Source organism: Dreissena polymorpha, chromosome 13 (genome assembly GCF_020536995.1).
Source record: "Dreissena polymorpha isolate Duluth1 chromosome 13, UMN_Dpol_1.0, whole genome shotgun sequence".
Classification (NCBI taxonomy): domain Eukaryota; kingdom Metazoa; phylum Mollusca; class Bivalvia; order Myida; family Dreissenidae; genus Dreissena; species Dreissena polymorpha.
The window spans coordinates 41,840,214-41,861,869 of record NC_068367.1 but is presented as its reverse complement, the minus strand read 5'-3'; the positions used below and the strand labels follow the sequence as shown (position 1 = coordinate 41,861,869).

Sequence of the window (21,656 nt, the reverse complement as noted above, 5' to 3'; positions counted from 1 at the left end):
GTAATATACCTGCACTTCAAACATTTCATGCGGTGGATATGCGACTTTAAAGTGAACAGAAAACACAAAAATACATAAACCTTTGTTTTTAATTAAATAACACACACACTTCAATTTTCTACCTGTATTTCAAAGTCAGGATATACGCCGAATTCTTTTAAATGATATGTCGTGTTTATCGATATAGTCTAAATGTACTTTTAAGTTCTGTTATAGACGTTTATTAAGCTTAAATTCCTATGCATACAACTACGTCATCCAATAAATGGTGTTGGCTGTTTAAGTGAAAAGAAATTGCAAAACTAAAATATTTAGTATACTGACAAAACACTGGTTATAAAAATAGTGAACCAAAACAAACATGAGTAGTGGAAAGTGCTTTGTTTTTATCACAACAACCACAATGCGACAATTTGCACAATATTTAATTTAATAAGCCGGACAATATAAACACATCTCAATAAATTAAACAGACACCCGGTTACAGTTTAGAGAAACACTTACACTTTAACTATAAACATACCATTAACAATAATGTTACATATTGAATATATTTACAAAAGCAATTAAAATGAATTGGGGGCAGTTTCAATAGAGTTTATACAGCCAATATCTACTTATGAAAAATGTTTATTTAAAGTAGATGAACACATCATGACGTGATTTAAACATTTCATCTTACAGTATCATATAGTCCAATACTTATATGCTTGTATGAAAACATTTTTTGGGCTAAACATGCACACCAATTATTGCACATTTTGTATTTTGTTTTCTATGTATCAATTTGATATATCTAAAAATGAAACACAATGTACACATTTAAAGCTATCTTCAGTTGTTCAAAAACAGAACAAACATGTTTTATGCATTCAATACAAATTCAAGATAAACAACCACACTGTTATGTAAATCTGGATTTAAGACATACGTGTATGCTGCAGTTTTAAATCGGAAGATTTACAGAAACTGGCCCCAGTGAATTCACTCCACTGACAGCTTATGTTGAACGGTCAACGTTACACAAACTGGAATAGGACTAGTACAATTACACAATTCTTTATCAGCAATACATCAAAACTATTCAAGTACTTTGCATACAAGTATACCATTATTATTGAAATATACACATTTCGTATAGAGGTATTTTTTGCAGAATATTCACTTATAATCGTCACAATTACAAAACTCAAAGCACTGAGTAGTCATGCAAATTTAAGGAATTTTAATAAATGTCATTACTGATGCATTTTGTTATTACACATTGTGTTTGTGTAACAATAAGTACCACATTTTACCTTAACTATTACTTCATGAAACAAGCAAATAATTTGCAAATTGTTTATTCCACAAAATCCTTTTAGACTTTCACTTATTGCCGAGTATATATTGCGAAATAATTTGAAATTCTGTATGTATTTACTCGTTATATCAAGTTGTAAACACAATTATTATCTAACAAAAAAAGACATCTTAATTTGTATTGTTTAAGCAAATAATATTGCTCTGTTATATTACCAATAGAGGCAATTGCTATGCCTGACAATTGTTAACATATGACATCACTCTCCCTTATTTTGTAATTGACTCATTTCTAATTTCAAGGTACTATCGTTGTATTTAGTTAAAATTAAAGAAGAAATAAATTCATTTTAATAGTTGCTCAAATTCATTCGATGAAAAGCATAGCATATAACAAGGTGTTTCTATTGCCGTAAATATCCTTTTCTCTTCAGAATATTTAATGCTGCATTATTAAACAGTTTTTATACATATATGTGCATTTACACAAGCAATGTTGTTTTATAACAATGGTGTGTACAAATAAATGTAAACAGTGAGTTTAAACAATGGCAACACTAAATGTATGATTTACATCGAAAATACAATCGCTTTGCAGTTGCTCTATGTATAAATGGCAAAATATACCTATAAACAGTTATCAAGAAATCTGGGTTAAATTACTCACTGATTTAAGAAGGTACAATCTGGTTGTGTAAATCTACATATGCATATATAAAGCATTATAAACTTTAACATCCAAAATCGAATGTTAACACTTATGAGCATGTAAGTGTATGATCTTACAACACAAATTAACAAACATAAAATGTGCCATTTTTCATAAAACTCATCTTTTTTTTTAAATATTGTTTTTAATTCTGAGTTTTATTAAAAGCTTTCCAAATAAAACAACAGTCATGCTTTAATTATTTAGCAAACCATAGCAATTGAAATCAACAAAGTACTGGTGGTAACAAAAAATCAATAAATTTAAGTAGATTAAAAACTTTTTCCCAGAATTAATTTATATTCCCTTGAAATAGTATGCTACTTAACAAGATTTTGGATCAAATACCGACCCGAATGAGCAAATTGACAAGTATTGAGTTCAGAAAGATTGATATACAGAAAAGCTGAACTTTCATAACTCTCAACCTCTTTGAAGCATTATTTTAATGAGCACATCTATATTACTGGTAAAACAGAAAACTGAAACATGGACAATACGCCAATATATTTTCAATTGTGTCCAAGTTACCATAAACATTTAAACAGCTTTGATAATCTTAAAATAACTTTGTTATGATTGTATTTCCCTTAAATTTACCATATCCGGATCAAAATCTGAAGTGAAAGGTTCATAATACAGACACAGACATTGGATATACCTGCAATATGTGTGCTTCAAATAATACAGTTTGTAACATACTATATTTAACTAAAACGTCCAACATAACATGACTAACAGCATCATAATTCCCATAAAACATAAACTATTGTTTTTCATTAAATACAACTTGGTTGGTCACAAGAAAATATAAAGTAAACTATTGTGTCTCTTTGAATACAACTTTGCTGGTCACATAACAAATGTGGCTGTTGATATGACTTTTCGGCATTTGAATTATGAATTGTTATTCTGACATTTCGACTTGAACAAGGTCATTTATATTCCACCAGTCAAACAATTATAAGATAGAACCTGTCAGAGTACGTGCTCAACATACCACAAGGTAATGAGAGACTAGAACTCCATAAACAGTATTTATCTCTGAGCTTCTTTTGTTTGACTGGGGTCAATATGGTAATAACTGCTGCAACAGGATGTGTTTCTGATTGGATGGTTTGATTTCGTCATTGGCGTCTGAAAAACAAGAAAAATGCATACGAGTAAATTTTGGTTTTTCATATTATTTTTGATACCAATGACAAAAAGAACATGAACCGCACTGTCATAGAGTGTTACAACTTTTCTGATTTGAATCCACAGAGGAAATAATGGTCCTGAAACTATTGATGAAATAAGCATCGATAATACATATTAAAGGTGAAACATAACCTCTTTATCTACTAATACGTTGGGATTGGATTTAATAAAGATTCGTTTTTGGCATTGGAAAAGTAGTACCTAATGATTAATGAAAATAGGCAAGGGTTTACTAGCTGATGGCCCCTAAAACATTCATTGGGCAAGAGTTTTTCTAAGAAATATATATCTCTTTGGTGAAGTAGGAAAATGTTGGTGACCATGGTCACGGATGCACCCACATTTTTCTTGTGTCACAAAACTCAACTGACGTCAAACAAAAATGAACCATAATACACAGCAAGGCAAGTTCATATGATGGTACATATGTTTGGTTTCATCACACAGGAAGCAATAATTTTCGAGGTTACAGTAGACAAAAAATACGAGAGTTGCAGCGAACGACATATGGACGGACAAGGGTAAATCTATATTTACCCACCTAACTCTTAAATTGGGGCCATGCAAAAAGCATGTGCATGACTCGTTACTCACCGAAGGTTCCCTGTGTTCACAGACTGAGGGTCCTGCACCATAGAGATGATATAATCTGAAGACGATGACTGCAGCGGGTTCATGTTCTGTGTCTGCAAATGCTTCGGGAGCAGACTCTGCATTTTGTAATCAGGGTTTTCTGGAAATAAAGTCAGTCATGTGTCAAACAAGACACATTTTTGAAGGCAATGCTAGCTTGACTTTGACATTCTTCAAGACTCCCAGGAATGGTTCAACTTTTTCAACCGGTCACTCGTGTTGAGTCCCTTAATAAGTCATACACGTAAAATAATCAGGCTTATCTAAAGCCTTTTGTCCACGATGTTCTAGAGTTGAAAGCCTCTTAAAACTTAATCTACAGTCAATGCAATCAAGACTAAATTTTATAAATTAGTATTTTATTTGTTGGTAATGACCAAATTGTCTGCAAAGTATTTATATAAAAACAAGTGGCGCAGACACAGGTTGAATATACTTTTTGTGACAAAAGTGGTATACATAGTTGATGATTCACGAAATGCAACACAATTTGAGAAAGTTGATTGACATAAGTTTGGGACAATCAAAGAGAGGGGATAATTACTTGATAGTCAAGATGGTTGCGTCCGGGCTGAGTAATAAGCATTATTTTGTATTAATACTCGCTCTATATCTCTACTCGCTACAAAATGTTTTAGCGGGGAAACAAATTTACAGATCCTGCTAAACAAATTTGTAGAGAGTAAAGTCGAGATATATGTGTATATCAATACGAAACAAACGAGCATCACTTTCTTACCGCATTTCAAAATTAATAAAAGTAATAATTAGTATAAAACAGCGAACCATACCAGTCTCGTCATGGACGTCGCCTTCTTGACTTGCACGTTATAACCCCCTCTGATCACTTCTGCTTTGCCATTGATGCCATATTGTGCAGTCATGTTGTTAACTGCAAATGGTTGAGAAATTTCAACGATAATGTTAAAAAATACATTCCTGTTCTGTAATAAATCCGTTTGCAGTAAAAACATATTGAGCAATCTTTATAGAGACAAAGTTTTTCTTTCTGCATACATTTTGTTCACTGAGAAAGATTGAGCAATACTTAAAGGAAAATGTTCAAAGATGTTCTTGGAAATGCCTGTTTTGTAGTCATTTTGTTTATTGTTAATTTTACACATTTAAAGGGGAAAGTATGTAGATTTTCTTATGATGCCCTGTATTGCAGTCATTTCCTTTAAAGATACATTTGGAACAATATTAAATAACTTGGTCATCAAGTTGGTCAACAAGTCCCTTTATTATCTTAAATTTTCTTACTACCATGACCATATATGCTGATTTTAGCCTTTAAACCTAATGTGACCTTAAACCTGACTCCCGCGTGAGTACAATAACCAGGTCAAGTTGGTAGCAGAAAAAATTATCGCTAGGCACCAAGTGGTTTTGGGTGATCCTCGACCTGTTTACGAGAAGAGAAATCATAGGGAAAATAAATCAAAGCGAAGTCTAAAACATCAATATGTTTAGATATATATTTTGAAACATATATTGTTCAGATATATTTTGAAACAAACTTAATAAGTTCTTCATACATTTTTTGAAGAAAAATATAAAGAAATTTATGTTTTGATTTTTGGCATTAATAATTCTATTAGTTATCATTCATATGCATTTGTGGTGTCGATGTATTGTGCTATAAAACATTTCCATCTTACACGGAAATCAACAAATATTTTCAATAACTACATTAGTATTTTTTTAAAACAATCCATATTGAGCAAAAGACTGCGACCCTTGGTACTCTTAAATGTTGAAGACAACTTACTTGACTGCTGTTATTGCTGCTTTGCTGACGTGGCTTGGTCATTAGACTACTGTTAGACACTGAACACAAACCGCTGAAAGAAAAATATATTCTGGTAAATGTGTCATAATATAATATACTAATTCACAATGGTTCCTGCATTGACAATTTTTTATCTCAAGTGATTCTAGTGACTATGCTTCCTTTGTTTTAAACAAAGCTATTTACACAGTTCTGTGGTCAAAATGTTAGTAAATAACTCTGAATACAATATAAGTTACACAGCCTCTGAATTCCCATGTATGGTGAGATACAGAGTCAGTACATTAATATTGTGCAAGAGAGTGACTTGGCCAATGATAACTTAGAGCTTTGTCACAAAATGATTACCATACCTCAACCCGCACTTCATGGGGTTCACACAGTTGAAGATATAATAAAATCCCTTGAGAAATGTAGATTTGGTTTGATACAAATATGTTTACATTTAATGCAGACAAAAAGCCCCTCTGACTGACCAACTTACAGACATTGACTCCAATAAACTATCTCCAAAACTTAGTGTGTGGGGTTTAATTATCATTAGTTCTCATCCCCACCTTTCAGGTCATGTTGATCTACTGTTGCTGTGAGATCAGGGTGCTTCATAAACCTGTCCCCCATGGCTGAGGTTGCTGCTGGAGCCCTGCTTCATAAACCTGTCCCCCACGGCTGAGGCTGCTGCTGGAGCCCTGCTTCATAAACCTGTCCCCCACGGCTGAGGCTGCTGCTAGAGGTCATGTTGATCTACTGTTGATGTGAGATTGAGAAGTTCAGATTGCTTCATAAACCTATCCCCCATGGCTGAGGCTGCTGCTGGAGGTCATGTTGATCTACTGTTGCTGTGAGATTGAGAAGATCAGGGTGCTTCATAAACCTGTCCCCCATGGAAGAGGCTGCTGCTGGAGCCCTGCTTCATAAACCTGTCCCCCACGGCTGAGGCTGCTGCTAGAGGTCATGTTGATCTACTGTTGCTGTGAGATTGAGAAGTTCAGGGTGCTTCATAAACCTGTCCCCCACGGCTGAGGCTGCTGCTAGAGACCTGTCCCCCACGGCTGAGGCTGCTGCTAGAGGTCATGTTGATCTACTGTTGCTGTGAGATTGAGAAGTTCAGGGTGCTTCATAAACCTGTCCCCCACGGCTGAGGCTGCGGCTAGAGGTCATGTTGATCTACTGTTGCTGTGAGATTGAGAAGTTCAGGGTGCTTCATAAACCTGTCCCCCACGGCTGAGGCTGCTGCTAGAGCCCTGCTTCATAAACCTGTCCCCCATGGCTGAGGCTGCTGCTAGAGGTCATGTTGATCTACTGTTGCTGTGAGATTGAGAAGTTCTTATCCCCACCTTTCAGGTCATGTTGATCTACTGTTGCTGTGAGATTGAGAAGTTCAGGAAGCTTCATAAACCTGTCCCCCATGGCTGAGGCTGCTGCTAGAGCCCTGCTTCATAAACCTGTCCCCCATGGCTGAGGCTGCTGCTAGAGCCCTGCTTCATTAACCTGTCCCCCACGGCTGAGGCTGCTGCTGGAGGTCATGTTGATCTACTGTTGCTGTGAGATTGAGAAGTTCAGGGTGCTTCATAAACCTGTCCCCCACGGCTGAGGCTGCTGCTAGAGCCCTGCTTCATAAACCTGTCCCCCATGGCTGAGGCTGCTGCTGGAGCCCAGATTGCTTCATAAACCTGTCCCCCACGGCTGAGGCTGCTCCTGGAGCCCAGATTGCTTCATAAACCTGTCCCCCATGGCTGAGGCTGCTGCTGGAGCCCAGATTGCTTCAAAAACCTGTCCCCCATGGCTGAGGCTGCTCCTGGAGCCCAGATTGCTTCATAAACCTGTCCCCCACTGCTGAGGCTGCTCCTGGAGCCCAGATTGCTTCATAAACCTGTCCCCCATGGCTGAGGCTGCTGCTGGAGCCCAGATTGGCACCGATTAGATATTTGGCTAGGAATTCCATTCTCTGAAGGGTCACATATGGCGCAGTTGCACTGTTCATTAGCTCGGCGAGGTTTTCAGAAAAAGGTGCCTGGTTCATTGACATGTTGTCCTGTGAAATAAAATATCAACAAATGTAACTTCAGTTGCATCAGCAGGAGATCATTCTATTTGTCACATCTACACAGTTTTCAGACAGTTCAAACATCGAATAAACAAGAATGCCAACAATACACCTGCTAAGAAGACTGGGTTATATTGATTGTGAGTGAAATGGCAGACACGTTTAATTTGGTCAATTTTTCTTCATTAAACAAAAACATATGTTGGAGGTGCTACATGAGATCTGGTTGGTCACTAAATTTGGTCTAGATATTATGATCAAAAACATTATCAACATATTTCATGATGATCAGATGTTTTGAAATAGAGAGCAGACGCAATAGTGTGTGCAGCGCACTTACAGCAAAACAATAATGTGCTATTGCAACAAGGGAATGGAACAATAACAAGGCATAAACATTAAACAATCAATTTGTAGATATAGTGGGCACATCAAGTTATGAAAAGGTCACATGGACAGCATATCAATGTTATATTTATAACAATTCACAAAATTGCGCCTCTCTGTAAAAATGGTTAAATGTATGTGTTTAAAGTATCGTCTCAAATAGGCCTGTGAAGTCCTTGCAGGCTAATCGCTGACGACACTCCGCCTAAACTAGATTTTTTCCAAGAAGAGACTTTCTTTATACAAACATAAGAGCTGTGATTGTGAAACACAATGCCCCTTACTGTGCTTTGCAGCCGAACAGCAGCTATTTTAGAAACAAGGTTATATTCGATCCGGAGGCATAAAACACCATTTTAGCAGAAAGTGTCTTCCCAGATAAGCCTGCAAGGACAACACTTAAGGCACATGCCTTATCTCACAGCTAGGCTCAACTGTAATTACCCAGTAAAAGAATAAAGAAAACATTCATCACAGGTGAGTCTCGATAATGAGTATTTTCAAGTCTCATACATTTAAAAGCGCTCGTCAATGGAACTGTTTATTGTTGAATTGTGAGCGCTGTTGCTTCTGCTGCTGCCGCTGCAATTCATATTGAGGCTGAAGCAGCAATGTGTGCATGTTTTGCTATTTAAACATCTCTTTCTTTCTCCCTCCAAATGACAGATATCTTTGAACATAGAATGAAAACATAACATGCATTTAAGTCTGAATTTAAATGCGATACACATGTAAGTATTTTAAGTACACTGAACAAAAAAAAACAATATTCCTTAAATGTAACGATTTTCTTTAAATACAATCTATAAGTTCTTTAATTGAAAACAATGCAAAATATCGTTTTTTTGAAAAATATCTGCATCCTGCTTATTGTTACAAAAGGGTCAGGATGCCCCTTAAGACTTACCTTAGTTCGACTTAAAACTTTGGTAGAAGACTTGCCTTTTTGACCTCACTTAAGCGAGTTTCGAAAATGGCATTGATTATAAGATGATATTGTCAAGATAAACATTATGCCCCAGTTTAAACATGACTGAGTCATAAATGTGGCTTCTAGAGTGGTCTGAGATTTAACTTAAAGACTTAGTTTATGGAAAGATGTGATCGAATTTCAAAATTGGTCTAGACAAAATAAAAAAAGATGAAGTTTTATCAAGATTGAGTCGTCAATGCAACCTCTAGAGTGGTAACATGATATTTAGAACATTTTACCTAGTTACCCAGTTTTTGAACGCACATGATGTGATTTCAATATGCAGCATTCAAGATCAACATTTTGACCAAGTTTGATCGATTTTGAGTGGGAAGAAAGATTGTACCTCATGACCTAGTTGTTGGGTACATGTGACATAGATTCAAACTCAGACATGAAAATTGAAAGATAAGCATTTGGACCAAGTTTCATCAAATAAATTGAAAGATAAGCATTTGACCAAGTTTCATCAAATAAATTGAAAGATAAGCATTTTGACCAAGTTTCATCAAATTGAGTCATAAATGTGTCCTCTGGAGTAGTAAGAAGGCTTTTCTAACTGTTGACCTAAATTCCAAATTGGCTTAGACATTGTCAAGATAAGCATGCTTACTAAGTTTTTATCGAGATTGAGTCATACATGTTGCCCCTATAGTGGCATGGGGTTTTGAAAGATTTGATCTGGTTTCCTAGTTTTTGGCCAAGTTTCATGAAGATCGGATCAACAAATAAGGCATCTAAAGTGTTAACGAGCCAAAAGTTGACCAAACGCACACAGCACATTGATTGGCATAGGGTTATCACAATTTCTTACCAGAGCATTTTCTGCTCAAGTAAGCTTGAAAAAGATCTTTAAATGTGTAAATATGTACCACATATCACTAACAATTCTTCTGGGGGCTATAGCCATAAGGCACATTCCTGATGTAGTCAATACAACGCTTCTTATACTACTACTATAATTTGCATATAATTACAATTACAATCACAGTATTGGTGATTAAAATTGCTATCCAGATCTCCGCAAATATAACACCCATCTAACACAAAGGCACAAACAACATTGACCCCTTTGATATAGAAATGGCAGTTTCATTACGATCATTACATTTGATATAGAACGTGATTTTGGTAAAGAGTTAAAAAGTCAGTTTGGTTGGTACCTACAGATAATTTGCATGCTATTGACGTTTTTGAAATAAAGCTCTGGATGTTCAATATAACCCATAATTTTAGGTTTGAGCGTGAAGCTGTCTATCTTATTAACATTTGTATCGAAGATGCACTAGTTTCACTTTTAACCCTTAAATTAATAAGATATTCGTGTCAATTTATTGAAGAGCAGGAAACCCAGTTTTGTGTGCATTTTGGTTTAACCAATTTGTTCAAGCTTGATTGCATCAAAAGTCTCAGGCTTATAAAAGCCGCATTTAGGGAAAATTTGGCTTAATGCATGTGCACAGGCACAGGCTAATCAGGGATTTTTTTTAGACTAAGACAGGATTTTCATTCAGAAGAGACTACCTTGGCATTTTAAGACAGGACATTGTGTTAGGTGCTCACAACTGTGCCACAGTGATCCCTTTTTTAATGATAAGGGAACTTACTTCAGTTTTATTTTTTTATTTTAATATTTTGGGCTGTTGTTCGGTCCCATTCCAAATGTTACAAAATATCCATTTTTCCAAAATGACAGATTGAAATTAACAAGTGAAAGTTTCCAAAACAAAGAAAAATATATGCCATTTTCAGTTCAAGTTGAACCATAGTAAATGTAATATTGAACAAACTTTTATCCTCAATATTAAAGTATTTGTTAGCAAAAACAACCACAACACCTATTTCTCAATTTTACTTAAAACAAGCAAATTTGTTGAATTGATATCCCCCATCAAATAAATGTTGTTTATGGATGGGTGTAGAACAAAAAGAAAAGGTATAAATGAATTGTTGTGCCTTTTGTCAATTATTGTTTTTAACTCATTTGTACCTGTGATGGGTTTGCAGACAATTAAATGCAGATAGCATATTTTTCATGAATCAATTTACTATGGAAAGTTATTACAGAATTCGTTTAATGCATAGTAAAGGAATGACTAAATAATGAATAATTCATCAAATTTGTGACCTTTGACCTCAATGTATGACCTTGACCTTAACACCTAAGATTATGGGTGTTGAATGTGAAGCAACCCCAGATGATTGAGAACAACATGGCAAGTTTTATGGCTCTGGCTCATCTGTTAATGGAGATAAAGCTCTAAGCTTATATTAACAAGCATTTTTTTTCAAGATACAAAGGGCCATAACTCCATTATTAACAGATGGTGTACAATGCCATTTGGCATGCATCATCATCTTATCCATATATATACTCATACCAAGTTTCAATGAAATCCACCAAAGCACTTCCAAGATATGGCTCCGGACATAAAAGTGCCGGCCGGACAAAAAGACGGACGGACTGACACCGCCAAAAATTATATCCCTTCGCCTATGGCGGGGGATAATAACAACACAGTTTTTTTGGCGTAGCTGTTTAACGTCACTTTTGACCTTACCTGACCTGACCGCGGCTAGACACAAATGAATACACTTCATTTATTCTATTGGCTGATTTCAGCATACAACCAAAACATTGAAAACATGTCCGCGTCTTTTTAACACTGTTTTACTGCGTGTTCAGCATGAAACAACTGTATCTCTAATGAAAAGGCTTGATAGATAGAACAGTTTTACATTCAACTCTTGACATCAATACGGTTTGTGCGTGCACCTTTTATTTCCAGAGGATTGTCAGCGCCATAGCATTTGTTTTTTTTAAAGGTTGCGTTCTCATATTTAGTTATTACTACCGTATTGCATTCTGTGATCACGTATATTTTAGATCATATAAATATTGTTGTTCCATATCCTGATATTTGCTTTGACCAAAATATGTTAAATTGTTTTCGAAACAGCGAAAATAATATGAAAAAGTATAAAGCTGTAAACAAACCGTCATTCCAGCAGTGAAATCGTGACCTCACTTTAACGCATTGCATTCCATCTCACAAGGTATAAAGTTCAGTTCGCGGTCAGTACAAGACTCATTATATAAACTCTATCGCGTTAACCCGGTGAACATGACCGGAAATATCTTCATTGCAGATATTCGCGTTATATAATTATGGTATGTCAATAAAGGATTGTTTTTCAATAATTCCATGATATGTACTAGTTTTGATTGATTTAATAAGATTTATTCCACCATAGCAACCAATTTACTAAGCATGAGCGCAATGATTCACGATACTATTAACAATCGAATCACATAACTTTGTCCGAAAAACCACTACAACAATACATGTCTGTTCGAAGAACGCGCGTATTAATATTTCAAATATGTACGGTTGATTCGTGTTTGGCCATATACTCGTATATCATCATTCAATTTATATTCTTCTTGTATATTTTTGTTCTTTATCAATAGAATCGAGAGCGTTTATATAAGCCTAAGGCTTTCAATGCAATCAAGCTAAAATAAATAGGTTTAAACTATAGATATATGGTAAACAATATCTAATAATGCGAAGTTAGCCACAAAATCTGGCGCAAGGTTATTGATTTGCATGTGATGCTGCTAAGAACTGCGTAGAAAAAGGAATTTGCTGTCTCATTAATATAACTCTTTATCTTTCATCAACCACAAACACAATCAACGCCGTATATCTTTTTGAAATATAGTTCTTGTTTGAAATACAAAGAGTCCAAGCCCCATTCTAAAAGTGGCGAAACAAACTATTACTGTTGAGATGTAGTGGCTAGGTGCAGTTGAGAAGCATGGTTTCCTGGGCCTGAACTTGTGAGGATAAGGACCCTATAAACATAAAGAAATAACTTAACAAATCCCAACAAGATGCGTTTGTGAAACACAATGTCCCCGTATATGACGTTTGACCTTGAAGGATGACCTTGACCTTGACCTTTCACCACTCAAAATGTGCAGCTCCATGAGATACAAACGCATTTCAAATATAAAATTGCTAGCTTCAATATTGCAGAAGTGACATTACATGAGCAATTTCGACCCATATATTTGACCTTGAAGGATGACCTTGACCTTTCACCACTCAAAATGTGCAGCTCCATGAGATACACATGCATGCCAAATATCAAGTTGCCATATTCAATATTGCAAAAGTATTCATAAAATGAGCGATTTTGGCCACATATATTTGACCTCTGACCTTGAAGGATGACATTGACCTTGACCTTTCACCACTCAAAATGTGCAGCTCCATGAGATACACACGCATTTCAAATATAAAATTGCTAGCTTCAATATTGCAGAAGTGACATTACATGAGCAATTTCGACCCATATATTTGACCTTGAAGGATGACCTTGACCTTTCACCACTCAAAATGTGCAGCTCCATGAGATACACATGCATGCCAAATATCAAGTTGCTATCTTCCATATTGCAAAAGTATTCATAAAATAAGCGATTTGGGCCACATATATTTGACCTCTGACTTTGAAGGATGACCTTGACTTTGACCTTTCACCACTCAAAATGTGCAGCTCCATGAGATACACATGCATGCCAAATATCAAGTTGCCATATTCAATATTGCAAAAGTATTAATAAAATGAGCGATTTTGGCCACATATATTTGACCTCTGACCTTGAAGGATGACATTGACCTTGACCTTTCACCACTCAAAATGTGCAGCTCCATGAGATACACATGCATGCCAAATATCAAGTTGCTTTATTCAATATAGCAAAAGTTATTGCAAAATGTTAAAGTTGGCGCAAACAGACCAACCAACAGACCAACCAACAGACCAATCAACCAACCAACCAACAGACAGGGCAAAAACAATATGTCCCCCACTACTATAGCGGGGGACATAAAAATATATTCAATGATAAAAGAAATGTCATCATTTACATGGACCAAATATGAACCCTTGGGGCTTTGCTGTAAACACAATGTTTATATGACAGTTTCACCAGGATCAGTCAATGATCACTAGGACCAAGTTTATTAATAAAACAAACTGTGTAGGGGACCTCTAGATTATGCTCCATTTCAAATATAAAATCCTTGTAAAACTGGGAAATCCTGGGGGTAAGCCAGTTTTGACCAAGACACATTATTTGGAAACATTTGTCGATGACTCACTTTACACTGTTGCACACCAAACATTAAATCTCTTGGCTATGCAGTTTCAAACAAGAGATGTGTTCGTCAGAAACACAATGCTCCCTACTGCGCCGCTTTGAAATAAAATGTATATTTATCATTTGGCAGGTATAGAAATCATATCCCTTTCAAGCTTTTTACTTCCCTTGGATTTTGTCCAATCCATCATGTATCTATGGACATAAGTCCACAGATATGTAATGAACCATACCATTCACACATAAGTACAGGAAAGACATGATAATTATATCATTTAAAAAAACTTTGACAAATCAATCATTTGAGTTATAAATAATCAAAATAAAAAATCTGTACAGTAACTGTGAAAATAATTTAAATTGTTGGTAAGGAAATATATAATCTGACATTTATAATTATATAAATTACTTCCCTTAAAACTAATTGTCTCTAACAAATCTCTATTGTAGTAGCAAATAATTAAAAGCCACTACCATGACTGTAGATTCACCACTCAAAATGTGCAGCTCCATGAGATACACATGTATGCCAAATATCAAGTTGCTATGTTCAATATTGAATAATTATCTCCCTTTAAACCTTATTACTTCCCTTGGATTTGTTTGTTTGACCTTAGACCTTGAGGGATGACCTTGACCTTTTACCAGATGTGTTTGCGCCGCTTTGATTTATTTAACAAAAATATATAAATTGGCAGGTCAGATAATTATGTCCATTTAAAGCTTATTACTTTCTTGAATTTGTTTTTTCGACCCCGTGACCTAGTTTTTGAGCCTGCATGACCCATATTCGAACTTGGCCTAGATATTGTCTATATACAACTTCTGACCAAGTTTGGTTAAGATCGGATGAAATCTATTTAAATTAGAGAGCGGACAGGAAAAGTGCGACAGACAGACTGATAGACGGACAGTGCTAAAACTATATACCCCCTTTTCTTCGAAAGGGGACATAAAAAGATGAATAATTCGAACACCCAAGGAACATTCCTGTGAGGTTTCATTAAATTATGTTCAGTGGTTCAGGAGGAAATGTCCTTTAACGAAAACGTTGACAGACGAACACAAACACGTCGCCAACGGATGGACTGTGGATTCCAAAGTTTCCAAAATTCATCGAAAGTTTCAGGCCTCTAGTAGCGAAAAGTTTAATTTAACCGCTACACGTTTTCAAAAAGGGGGTTTTCTCTCCAACTATGTCAGAAAAATCTAAGAAAAATATGAACTTTCACAAGTTCACATGCATTGTTAAATAAATGCAAAGATTGAATCCCTTTAGCACAATACGTTTTTAGTTAGGGCGGCCACACAAGAGTATGGGATAAAAGAACAGATGAAAGGATGGACACAATCACGAATAAGGGTAAATCGTTATACCCTCCTTACCTCATATAGTGGAAACATCAATATATCCGCAGTCTACCAAAAATTATTTGAATGACTGTGAAACGTTTTGCATTACAACCTACCTTGTAGATGAGATAATCTCTGCCCCTGAGCAGTGAAGTGTGGAGCCCCAAGGTTAGAGTGGCTGTACCCTGGGGGTAGGACTCGTTGAGCTTTGCCCCGAATTCCTGGCCCAAGAGCTCGACGCCTATACTCGGGAATTGTCCTTGGGCGTCCAGCTCCAGCTCACCAGAGAGCATGTAATTCAGCTGAGTACCAAACTGTGATTGTATGGGGTCCTGTAAGAACTAGAAAAATTAGATTCCAGTAATGTTATCAGTTTTTTTATAGACCCCTACACATAAAAATACATTTCAGTCACAGTAATGGGGTCAGTTAGCTTAATGTTCCTGGCTTATTTAAGCGCATATACTGATGCCAGCAAATGACAACTGCCGTACCAGAATAAAAGAGAGAATGGTCATATAATTTTTTTCATGACCATTCAATTAACAAGTTATGTGGATGACACAATCCCAAAATATGGCTTTTTCAAAATTCTTAAAAGAAAACAACATCTTCTAATCCTATTAAAATAAATTGTAATTTACGTATAACTGAAAATGCTTAATCATCTATTAAAAAGTGTAATTGCTGTCTAGTCAAACACGAATTTGTAACAATTGTGACGTAGAATATCCCCCAATGCCGCAAGTCAGAATATGTAGCATGATGTTATAGAATGTCTCAGTTTTGTAATTTTTAGTGTAGAATGATACAATGTATATACACAACCTCATATGAGAAGGAACAATACCTGAAAGTTTGAAAGCTGAACGTTGAATTGTTAAGTGATCGCCCACAGACAGATGGAATGACAGACAGATAGACGTCCGTCCAAGGGGATTCCATTATACCCCAATTAACAGGGGGTATAATTAATAAATATCTTCAGGGCATATCATCACTCCAGTTGCATATCTGTATACTGAAAACCCTGGGAAAGGTGGTAAAGTGTAGTTTATAGATATTCTTATTTAAAATAAATGCAGATAATTATTTCATAGAATGTTTACTGCATTTCAATAATTGTTTAACTTATCTTAAACAACATTTAATAAGTATCATGTTTAATTTATGAAAAGGGATTATTTGTAATATACAAGTGAAAACAGAGAAACAACTTTTGGTTTAGAGGCTGAATTTTGGCACAAAAAATGTATGAAAATATGCCCTGACCTTTTAAGATTAACACTGATATCAAATCAACACTTATAAGTATTTATTTACTCAGTTTGACCAGTTAAAAAAAAGAGTCGTTCCAGCTTAGACCGTGCTGTCTGCACAAACAGCCACGGCACTTTACACTTTAATGGAATTTTTTGTTTTAAAGGCATATTCAGAACACGTGGTCACTAATAAGCCTGGGCAGACTTAACACGCTTATCTGGAACAACACTTTAGCACTGTTATTCTCAGAGCGCAGCTAATATACTACCTGTTTTTGTTGCTGCTGCTGCTGCAGCAGGGCTATAGGCAGAGATTGTCTGAGTCCCGACAGTGAAGTCGCCAACCAAAAACTGGGAATGTTGGACAGCACTGTTCCTCGTGCGTAAGGTTCTCATTATTCGAGAGCAACGTATCGAGGTCAGTCAAGTTAACAGACGAGTCACTCAGCACCTGCTCTGTCTGTTAGATCCGATTATTTTATCTTGAGCGACTTGTCAAGACAGAAGTCAGACTCACCAAGCCACCATGCAAGATGTTCATAGGTGACACGCTGAATTGCTTGAGCGACTTGTAGTATTTGTGCAAGATGTTAATACCTGGAGTGCTGATTTTCTTGAGCGACTTATAGTATTTGTGAGATGTTCGTAGGTGACGTGCTGAATTTGTTGAAGACTTGTAGTATTTCAAGGGGATGATCATACGTGGCGTGCTGAATGTCTTGAACAACTTGTATTATTTGTGGGAGATGTTCATAGGTGGCGTGCTGAATTTCTTGAGTGACTTGTAGTATTTGTGAGATGTTCATAGGTGGCGTGCTGAATTTCTTGAACGACTTGTAGTATTTGTGGGAGATGTTCATACGTGGCGTGCTGAATTTCTTGAACGACTTGTGGTATTTGTGGGAGATTTTCATAGATGGCGTGCTGAATTTCTTGAGCGACTTGTAGTATTTGTGCGAGATGTTCATAGATGGCGTGCAGAATTTCTTCACCGACATGTAGTATTTGTGCGAGATGGTCATAGGTGGCATGCTGAATTTCTTGAGCGACTTGTAGTATTGGAAGATGTTCATAGGTGGCGTGCTGAATTTCTTGAGCGACTTGTAGTATTTGTGGGAGATGTTCATAGGTGGCATGCTGAATTTCTTGAGCGACTTGTAGTATTTGGGCGAGATGTTCATAGGTGGCGTGCTGAATCTTGAGCGACTTGTAGTATTTCTGGGAGATGTTCATATGTGGCCTGCCAAATTTTTAAACAACTTGTAGTATTTGTGCGAGATGTTCATACGTGGCGTGCTGAATTTCTTGAGCAACTTGTAGTATTTGTGGGAGATGTTCATAGGTGGCGTGCTGAAATTCTTGAACGACTTGTAGTATTTGTGGGAGATGTTCATAGGTGGCGTGCTGAATTTCTTGAGCGACTTGTAGTATTTGTTGGAGATGTTCATAGGTGGCGTGCTGAATTTCTTGAATGACTTGTATTATTTGTGGGAGATGTTCATAGGTGGCATGCTGAATTTCTTGAGCGACTTGTAGTATTTGTAGGAGATGTTCATAGGTGGCGTGCTGAATCTTGAGCGACTTGTAGTATTTGTGGGAGATGTTCATAGGTGGCGTGCTGAATTTCTTGAACAACTTGTTGTTTTTGTGCGAGATGTTCATAGGTGGCGTGCTGAATGTCTCGAGCGACTTGTAGTATTTGTGTGAGAAGGGGGTTTGGACTGTTTTCAACATTTACTTCAACAATGTTCTTCTTCTTGGATAATAATGTAATCTGAAAAGGAAATGGCAAGTAAACTTAAAATAGAAAAATAGAGTGTTTTTAGTAACAAACAAATACGTCTTGAATACATGTATATATGCTGTAACACCTTACTTAACACACCTGTTTGTTTAATGCAAAACATTGTTTCTATAATTGATATTTAGGATAGCGAAATGATTTTTGTGCAAAGTAGCACTCATAATAGCATTGTTTAAATGAATAACGTGAACCCACTTGAAATGTTGTAGCAAGTTTCCATACTTATCTTTTTTTTAAACAGACATAACTTCAAAAATGTGAGACTATACCACTTTAAATGTTACACAATACAACTTTTTGCTAATAAATTACTTAACAAGAGCTACGCATAACCAGTGCAAAAGCTCGGCTAGGGTGCAGTTTTTAATAAATGAAAGCTTGTCAGAAATTATTATTATTTTATAGAGGTCACAGTGACCTTAACCTTTGACCTAGTGACCCAAAAATGGGTGTGACATGTAGACCTCATCAAGGTGCATCTACATATGAGGTTTCAAAGTTGTAGGTGGAAGCACTTTGATTTTAGAGCAAAATGTGAAGGTTTTAGCACGACGCCGGCGGACGACGAGCTGGCTATGACAATACCTATAGTTTTCTCCGAAAACGCCGAGCTAAAAATTAAGAATAAGTGCTATCAATATAAAGTGTATTACTATTGTAAATTTAATATTAACGTTCTACTTATAGATGTTACAACCTATTAAAATCAAATAATTGTTTTAGCCAACCGTCAATTGTGAACTTTAGACAGTAATTATGGAAAAATTTGGAATAGACTTTTTAAGATTAGGAATTGGGCTGAATTGTTGCCCCAACTTTGACAGTATAAATAACTCTTTAAGGTCATACCAGATACTCAAGAAGCTGAGATGACATGCAAGCCTAATTGATATTGCTTATGGCCGAGTTAAGAGTCGAAGGGCATACTGGTTGACACATCCAAACTGCTGTTATTTTTTTACGCCTTGTCTATTGCCAATTCAATGTGTGGTCAATTGGGCTTGGAGTGCAAAGTAACAAACCCTGATGGGTTAACCTTTAGCACCTCGTTTCAGATGTCCGAATTCACGCCTGAGGCATGCCCAGGGATGTACCATGAGTGTTCAAAACGAAGTCGTTACTGCCCTTGTACAGGTTATCCAACTTTTTATTGTTTTGATATTCTTTCTGGTGTCCAACAGCGAGAACTGATTGTTAGCTTTAACATAACTTTTGCTATAACTCCTCGTGTCTGGAACACTTGTTCCTATCCCGGCACTCAACCTGAACTAACTCAGGCTCGAGTGTGGTTCACTCAACAAGGACATTGCAGTTGTTGAGAACAGTTCACGAGTACTCAACGTGCTCAGAATTTCCTGCAGACGAATGGAATCGTTCAACAAAGCTGACCTTTTGAGGCCGTAGGTCAAGGTGGAGGCGCTAGGGTCAGGTCGAGTGGAAGGGTCGTCGTGGACTGAGGCTGCTAGGGTCAGGTGGAGGGGAAGGTTCGTCCTTGACTGAGGCTCATGCGGGCTGGACTGGTGCTGTTGCTGCGCCAAATCAATATCGATGATGGTGCTCTTCTGAAAACAACACAATGGGTGATATGAACTTGAAACAAAGGTTTGTATTTCAATTTATAAAAAAATCAAGCATTTTGATTGGATGTGAATTGTTTAAACAGAAAATCTTCATTCTTATGACTTTTAAATCTGGCATATCCTTGGTTACATGTCCAAAACAGCATACACATGAATCAAATCAGACCATTATATATTTAAACATTTAAAGTGTTGGCAAGTGCTATATAAACCTGTAAATTCATAAAAAAAATTCTAAACTTGCAGAGATTTAATTTCATAAGCCAATATGTGGCTCATAAATATTCAAAACTAACACAAATTTCCCATAAGCTAATCAGGGGGGACACTTTCCGACTAGACTTAATTTTCATAAAGAGGAGACTTCCTTTCAACAAAAAATACTTTGAAAGAGTCAGTGTTATCCCTGATTAGCCTTAAAGACTGCACTGGCTAATCTGGGATAACAATTTAAGCACATGCATTTAGCCACATTTTCCCACAACACAGCTTATTAATCTTTTAGCAGCTCCTTACCTGCATAACAAAAAAGGGAAAATCAACTTGTACAAAATATATGGAGGATATTTGTTGGATTCTATGGGATATCAATTTTATTTCACGAGTGATCATATAAAATAATATTTTCATAAGTGGCGCTGCCACGAGTGAAAATATGTATTTTTTATGATCACGAGTGAATTAAAATCGATATTCCATCGAATACAACACATTTTCTTTTTATTTTATGCTTTTTTCACCGCTTATTTATATTGTAAAAGAATTAAACTGGATAATTTCGTAGGATTTATTACGTCATTTCGTCGAAAAAAATGACGTCATTTCACAGTAAAACAGTGAAAAATATCGATATTTTTCACTGCTATTTTTCACTGTTTAAAACAGTGAAATACCAGTTTTATTTCACTGATATTTCTCTATAAACCACCGGAGAGGTTAAAATAAAATGTATTTTATTGGTTCTCATTCTATTAATCACTTTACTTTTACAATGCTTTCACTGATGTTTTACTGTAAATATATGTTTCAATAAATGGGAGGCAAACATTTGACATAAATGTCTTCCTAAAGTTGCAAAAACATTCATACATTTTTACCATGTCTTTACAGATCTTTGAATGTTAAAATCTATTAAAATTCACAAAAGACAAAAAATCAAAAGTAAATAAACATGTTACATGTAACAAGCTGTATACATGGGTGAAATTAAAAAAAAAGGAAAATAAGGAAATATTTTAGCTGGGGGCCGCAGGGCCGAAGGCCCCCGGAAGCTCCTAAAGGATAGCAAAATGATTTGCAAATAGGAAGCTATCCTCAAGTATAAGACCAACATATGTTGACAGTAATTCTTGCAGCTTACTTCACATGCATGCAATGGAAAACAAACAATGTTTATGTTTGTACATGTACAATAACTTTATTCAGTCATTTAATCTATTAA

At 36.1% G+C, this 21,656-nt stretch overlaps 1 long non-coding RNA gene across 8 annotated transcripts in view; it reads right to left on the bottom strand.

Annotated features, from left to right (window-relative positions):
- Window positions 1–364: 364 nt before the first annotated feature.
- The window catches only part of LOC127856391 (uncharacterized), a 38,065-nt gene continuing 16,773 nt past the window's right edge, over window positions 365–21,656 (bottom strand). The window contains exons 8-19 of one of the 8 annotated variants that reach the window (XR_008038004.1): window positions 20,025–20,197; window positions 17,101–18,605; window positions 16,420–16,599; window positions 15,686–15,901; window positions 8,584–8,740; window positions 6,676–7,671; window positions 6,557–6,642; window positions 6,194–6,510; window positions 5,616–5,688; window positions 4,636–5,249; window positions 3,806–3,944; window positions 365–3,148 (exon numbers count right to left, since the gene is read on the bottom strand). This is a non-coding gene — a long non-coding RNA (uncharacterized LOC127856391). Of the gene's footprint in view, window positions 3,149–3,805; window positions 3,945–4,635; window positions 5,250–5,615; window positions 5,689–6,193; window positions 7,672–8,583; window positions 8,741–12,830; window positions 12,903–15,685; window positions 15,902–16,419; window positions 16,600–17,100; window positions 18,606–20,024; window positions 20,198–21,656 lie in introns of those variants that run through there. The other 7 variants (XR_008038001.1, XR_008038002.1, XR_008038000.1 and 4 more) reach the window with 7 other exon arrangements.